This window comes from Pseudophryne corroboree, chromosome 5 (genome assembly GCF_028390025.1).
Source record: "Pseudophryne corroboree isolate aPseCor3 chromosome 5, aPseCor3.hap2, whole genome shotgun sequence".
In the NCBI taxonomy this organism is placed as follows: domain Eukaryota; kingdom Metazoa; phylum Chordata; class Amphibia; order Anura; family Myobatrachidae; genus Pseudophryne; species Pseudophryne corroboree.
This window is the reverse complement of record NC_086448.1, coordinates 782,341,628-782,349,086: the sequence shown is the minus strand read 5'-3', so window position 1 is coordinate 782,349,086 and position 7,459 is coordinate 782,341,628.

Genomic DNA, 7,459 nt, shown 5'->3' with positions numbered 1-7,459 from the left:
TTGACCGGTTCACCAAGATGGCACACTTCATTCCTCTCACCGGTCTTCCGTCAGCTTCCAAGTTGGCTCAAGTATTCATACAAGAGATCTTCCGACTCCACGGTCTTCCTGAAGAAATTATCTCAGATCGAGGAGTTCAATTCACAGCCAAATTCTGGCGAAGTTTATGTCAAGTCCTCCAAGTCAAGCTAAAGTTTTCCACGGCTTACCATCCTCAGACCAATGGTCAAACCGAGAGGGTGAATCAGGACTTGGAGGCCTTCCTCCGCATCTATGTGTCCTCCTCTCAAGATGACTGGGTTCAATTACTTCCCTGGGCCGAGTTCTGTCATAACAACCAGTATCATTCTTCATCTGCTTCAACACCATTCTTCACTAACTTTGGATTCCACCCTAAAGTCCCTGAGTTCCAACCGCTTCCAGCAACTTCTGTTCCCGCAGTGGATATCACCTTGCATCAGTTTGCCAATATCTGGAAGAGCGTACGATCAGCTCTGCTCAAGGCATCGTTCAGGTACAAGAAGTTTGCGGATAAGAAGCGTCGAGCAGTTCCTGCTCTCAAGGTGGGTGATCGGGTATGGTTATCCACGAAGAATTTGAGGTTAAGAGTTCCCAGTATGAAGTTTGCACCTCGCTATATCGGTCCTTTCAAGATTGAACAAGTCATCAATCCTGTTGCTTACAGACTCCAGTTGCCTCCCTTCTTAAAAATACCCAGGACATTCCATGTTTCCCTGTTGAAACCGCTGATCTTGAATCGGTTTCATTCCTCACTTCCTCCAACTCCGAAAGTCCAAACTCAACGAGGCGTTGAGTATGAAGTGGCCAAGATCCTGGACTCACGTCACCGTTACGGTCAACTACAATATCTTATTGACTGGAAGGGTTATGGTCCTGAGGAACGTTCGTGGACCAATGCTTCTGATGTCCATGCTCCTGCCTTGGTCCGGAGATTCCATTCCAAGTTTCCTCAAAAGCCAAAGAAGTGTCCTGGGGCCACTCCTAAAGGGGGGGGGTGCTGTCACGATCCGGGTATCTGGACGCCATTTCTTACCCATCAGATGCCTCCTAAGGCTGGCTCAGCGCTCCAGGACCGGATCCCATCTGTTATCCTGATGTGTACATTCCTGTATCCTCTCCTGTCTCTCTGAGACGCTGTCACAGTAACGCCATATTACATCTGGCATGGCGTCTCCCGCGGCCTCCGCCGCCGTCCCTGAGCTTCTGCATGCAGAGTGTCAGAGTGGCGATTACGTCAGCCGCGGCCTCCGCTGTGTCCGCGTGGTTGGATGTGCACTTGTCAGCCTGGCGTCTCCTGTCTCCAGTGGCCGGCGCCGCCATTACTGTTTTCATTACCACATGGATTACAAACCAAACTTCCCTCCAAGTGTCTGCATGGGCGCAGCCATCTTGGATTCTGTCAGCTGATCATTTCCTCCAATCTGTTGTCAGTATTGTTAATCTGCATAATTGCCTAGCCAATCCCTTCCTTGCTGCAGGTATAAATACACTGTGCCTGAGCAAGGAAGGCGTCAGTGCTTTGGTTGTCAAACCTAGTTCCTGTTTGTCTCTCTCCTGTGATTGTCTTCCAGGTTCCAGCTCCTGTCTCAAGACTTCCACCATAGAGACCCGCACCAGCATTCCACCTGCGGTGTAGCCTGACTCTCCAATCCATTGTGGATTCATCTGTTTCCAGCTACAACATTACCTGCTTCCAGCTCAGCTTCCAGCAGAGTACAGCTTCCCTTAAAGGGCCGGTGTCCTTTCTACACTTTACCACTCTCCACCGGTATTATTATTTCTCCGCTCTCAAGTTCTACATTTCAGTTCATATTTCATCGCTCCCAAGTTCATTTATTATTTAACTGGTTCCAGCCAGTATCCACTCCGTGCTAACAACAGTCTGGTTCCAGCCAGTATCCACAGCAGCTGTTTTATCTTCAGCAACCCAGCTTTTCCTGGAACACCAGCTGGCACAATCCTGGGTTATCTCCATTGCTACAGTCGGGCCTGGTAAGGACTTTCCATCTAGAAGATCATAAGAACTATCTCACACTACCAGTGCCCTGTGGCTCCTGCCATCCTGTACTACCCAGGAACTGTATTTATTCTTTGCTGACTTTTACGTTTTCTTTTACTGCTGCTGTGTTGCGGAGTTGTCATAATAAACATCATTGACTTTTATCCAAGTTGTCGTGGTCACGCCTTCGGGCAGTTATTATTCATGTTACTTACATGTCCAGGGGTCTGATACAACCTCCCAGGTTCCGGTACATCTCAGCCCCTACAACTGAGGCTGCCTCCCGTCAGCTCAGGCCCTCAGTTGTGACAGTAAGCACTGACCTAATGAATCCAGCCGGAGACCAGGATCAAGCGGCCAGGCCGATGCAAGAACTGGCAGCCCGACTAGAACATCAGGAGGCTGCACAGGGCCACATCATCCGCTGTCTCCAGGATCTCTCTACTCGGCTGGATGGGATTCAGACAACTCTCCGTGGATCAGGCGCGTCTGGTGCGTCAACCACAGTGACTCCAGCTATAACCCCACCCACCTTACCCATTTCTGCTCCACGTCTTCATCTTCCAACGCCAGCAAAATTTGACGGATCTCCAAGATTCTGCAGGGGATTTCTCAACCAGTGTGAGATTCAGTTTGAGCTACAACCTGGCAATTTTCCCAGTGACCGTACAAAAATTGCCTACATTATTTCTCTTCTCAGTGGCTCAGCCCTTGATTGGGCATCACCGTTATGGGAGAGGTCCGACACCCTGCTATCTTCCTACACTGCCTTCGTGTCAACATTCAGGCGCATCTTCGACGAGCCAGGCCGGGTAACCTCAGCTTCATCCGAGATTCTCCGTTTACGCCAGGGGTCACGTACTGTAGGACAATATTTGATACAGTTCCAGATCCTGGCATCCGAACTGGCATGGAACGACGAGGCCCTGTATGCTGCATTCTGGCATGGCTTATCTGAGCGTATTAAAGATGAGTTAGCTACCAGAGACTTACCTTCTAAGTTAGATGAGCTAATCTCACTCTGCACGAAAGTTGATTTACGTTTCAGAGAGAGAGCAACTGAGCGTGGAAGATCATCTGCTCCAAAATCTTCTGCTCCTCCTCCTCGTCAACTGTCACCATCTAAAGATGAGCCCATGCAACTTGGCCGTTCCCGTTTAACTCCTGCTGAGCGCCGAAGACGTCTCTCCGAGTTTCTCTGTCTCTATTGTGCAGCTCCGTCTCACACCATTAATGCCTGTCCCAAACGTCCGGGAAACTCCAAATCCTAGCTCGCCAAGGAGAGGGCCGGCTAGGAGTAATGATCTCCTCTCCATCTCCTCAAGATTGTAATCTCCCAGTCTCGCTTCAAGTTGCTCAACGTTATCGGAACGTCATTGCCCTCCTTGATTCCGGAGCAGCTGGGAACTTTATTACCGAAGCCTATGTTAAACGGTGGTCCCTACCCACCGAGAGACTTCCTTCGTCCATTTCTTTAACTGCCGTGGATGGCAGCAAAATTTTTGATGCAGTTATTTCTTTAAGGACTCTACCAGTTCGTCTGAGAGTGGGAGTTCTTCATTCCGAACTTATTTCTTTTTTAGTGATTCCAAGAGCCACACATCCTGTGGTCCTGGGCCTTCCATGGCTCCGTCTTCACAATCCTACAATTGATTGGACGACTACGCAAATCCTGGCATGGGGTTCCTCCTGTGCTGAAACATGTTTGTTTAAAGTATTGCCTGTCTGTTCTTCCTCCCCCAGGTCGTCTGATGTTCCACCTCCTCCATATCAAGATTTCACGGATGTGTTCAGTAAAGCTTCTGCTGATATCCTTCCTCCTCATAGAGAATGGGACTGTCCGATTGATCTCGTTCCAGGGAAGGTTCCACCTCGAGGCCGAACTTATCCGTTGTCTCTGCCTGAGACGCATTCTATGGAGGAATATATTAAAGAGAACCTAGCAAAGGGGTTCATTCGACCTTCTTCTTCTCCAGCCGGCGCAGGCTTCTTTTTTGTAAAAAAGAAAGATGGTGGTCTGCGGCCGTGCATCGACTACAGAGGTTTGAACGACATTACCATCAAGAACCGTTATCCTTTACCCCTGATTACTGAGCTCTTTGACAGAGTTAGCGGAGCTACCATCTTTACAAAGCTGGACTTGCGAGGTGCATACAATCTCATCCGGATCCGTGAGGGTGACGAGTGGAAGACCGCCTTTAACACCCGTGACGGACATTATGAGTACCTCGTCATGCCCTTCGGATTGAGCAATGCTCCAGCTGTCTTCCAGCATTTTGTCAATGAGATCTTCAGAGACATTCTATACCGTCATGTCGTGGTCTATCTAGACGATATCCTCATTTTTGCCAACGATTTAGAGGAACATCGTTTTTGGGTTAAAGAGGTTCTGTCCCGTCTCCGTGTCAATCATCTCTATTGCAAATTAGAAAAATGCGTCTTTGAAGTCAAGTCCATTCCGTTTCTAGGGTACATTGTGTCCGGTTTCGGATTAGAGATGGATCCTGAGAAACTACAAGCAATCCAAAATTGGCCGGTACCCTTAACCCTCAAAGGGGTCCAGAGGTTCTTAGGGTTCGCCAACTATTACCGAAAGTTTATACGAGACTTTTCCACCATTGTGGCGCCTATTACTGCTTTCACTAAGAAGGGTGCTAACCCGTCCAAGTGGTCTGAAGAAGCCATGCAAGCATTTCATCTTTTAAAACAAAGGTTCATCTCTGCGCCTGTTCTGAAACAGCCTGACATCGACTCTCCTTTCATCTTAGAGGTAGATGCCTCCTCCGTTGGAGTAGGAGCGGTGTTATCTCAGAGGGCTAAAGATGGCCATTTACACCCTTGCAGTTTCTTCTCCCGGAAGTTCTCCCCAGCTGAGCGCAACTATGCCATTGGCGACCAGGAGTTGCTAGCCATCAAGCTCGCTCTAGAAGAGTGGAGGTATCTGTTGGAGGGAGCTTCTCATTCAATCACCATACTTACAGACCACAAGAACCTTTTATACCTGAAGGGCGCACAATGTCTCAACCCTCGTCAGGCCAGATGGGCACTTTTCTTTTCCAGGTTCGACTTTAAACTCCAGTTCTGTCCGGGCTCTCAGAATCGCAAGGCCGATGCCCTTTCCCGCTCATGGGAGCAAGAAAATGAGTCAGAGTCTTCAGACAAGCATCCTATTATAAATCCGTTGGCATTCTCCACTGTAGGGATGGACTCTACGCCCCCATCAGGGAAAAGTTTTGTGAAGCCGATGCTAAGGAAGAAGCTCATGCATTGGGCCCATGCTTCCCGTTTTGCCGGACATACAGGTATCCAAAAAACCCTGGAGTTTATCTCTAGGTCCTATTGGTGGCCAACTCTGAAAAAGGACGTCTTGGAGTTTATTGCATCTTGCCCAAAGTGTGCCCAACATAAAGTATCCCGCCAGTCGCCTGCGGGGCAACTGGTTCCACTATCCGTTCCCCGTCGACCATGGACCCACTTGTCGATGGATTTCCTTACAGACTTACCCATGTGCAACAAGTTCAATACCATCTGGGTGGTAGTTGACCGGTTCACCAAGATGGCACACTTCATTCCTCTCACCGGTCTTCCGTCAGCTTCCAAGTTGGCTCAAGTATTCATACAAGAGATCTTCCGACTCCACGGTCTTCCTGAAGAAATTATCTCAGATCGAGGAGTTCAATTCACAGCCAAATTCTGGCGAAGTTTATGTCAAGTCCTCCAAGTCAAGCTAAAGTTTTCCACGGCTTACCATCCTCAGACCAATGGTCAAACCGAGAGGGTGAATCAGGACTTGGAGGCCTTCCTCCGCATCTATGTGTCCTCCTCTCAAGATGACTGGGTTCAATTACTTCCCTGGGCCGAGTTCTGTCATAACAACCAGTATCATTCTTCATCTGCTTCAACACCATTCTTCACTAACTTTGGATTCCACCCTAAAGTCCCTGAGTTCCAACCGCTTCCAGCAACTTCTGTTCCCGCAGTGGATATCACCTTGCATCAGTTTGCCAATATCTGGAAGAGCGTACGATCAGCTCTGCTCAAGGCATCGTTCAGGTACAAGAAGTTTGCGGATAAGAAGCGTCGAGCAGTTCCTGCTCTCAAGGTGGGTGATCGGGTATGGTTATCCACGAAGAATTTGAGGTTAAGAGTTCCCAGTATGAAGTTTGCACCTCGCTATATCGGTCCTTTCAAGATTGAACAAGTCATCAATCCTGTTGCTTACAGACTCCAGTTGCCTCCCTTCTTAAAAATACCCAGGACATTCCATGTTTCCCTGTTGAAACCGCTGATCTTGAATCGGTTTCATTCCTCACTTCCTCCAACTCCGAAAGTCCAAACTCAACGAGGCGTTGAGTATGAAGTGGCCAAGATCCTGGACTCACGTCACCGTTACGGTCAACTACAATATCTTATTGACTGGAAGGGTTATGGTCCTGAGGAACGTTCGTGGACCAATGCTTCTGATGTCCATGCTCCTGCCTTGGTCCGGAGATTCCATTCCAAGTTTCCTCAAAAGCCAAAGAAGTGTCCTGGGGCCACTCCTAAAGGGGGGGGGTGCTGTCACGATCCGGGTATCTGGACGCCATTTCTTACCCATCAGATGCCTCCTAAGGCTGGCTCAGCGCTCCAGGACCGGATCCCATCTGTTATCCTGATGTGTACATTCCTGTATCCTCTCCTGTCTCTCTGAGACGCTGTCACAGTAACGCCATATTACATCTGGCATGGCGTCTCCCGCGGCCTCCGCCGCCGTCCCTGAGCTTCTGCATGCAGAGTGTCAGAGTGGCGATTACGTCAGCCGCAGCCTCCGCTGTGTCCGCGTGGTTGGATGTGCACTTGTCAGCCTGGCGTCTCCTGTCTCCAGTGGCCGGCGCCGCCATTACTGTTTTCATTACCACATGGATTACAAACCAAACTTCCCTCCAAGTGTCTGCATGGGCGCAGCCATCTTGGATTCTGTCAGCTGATCATTTCCTCCAATCTGTTGTCAGTATTGTTAATCTGCATAATTGCCTAGCCAATCCCTTCCTTGCTGCAGGTATAAATACACTGTGCCTGAGCAAGGAAGGCGTCAGTGCTTTGGTTGTCAAACCTAGTTCCTGTTTGTCTCTCTCCTGTGATTGTCTTCCAGGTTCCAGCTCCTGTCTCAAGACTTCCACCATAGAGACCCGCACCAGCATTCCACCTGCGGTGTAGCCTGACTCTCCAATCCATTGTGGATTCATCTGTTTCCAGCTACAACATTACCTGCTTCCAGCTCAGCTTCCAGCAGAGTACAGCTTCCCTTAAAGGGCCGGTGTCCTTTCTACACTTTACCACTCTCCACCGGTATTATTATTTCTCCGCTCTCAAGTTCTACATTTCAGTTCATATTTCATCGCTCCCAAGTTCATTTATTATTTAACTGGTTCCAGCCAGTATCCACTCCGTGCTAACAAC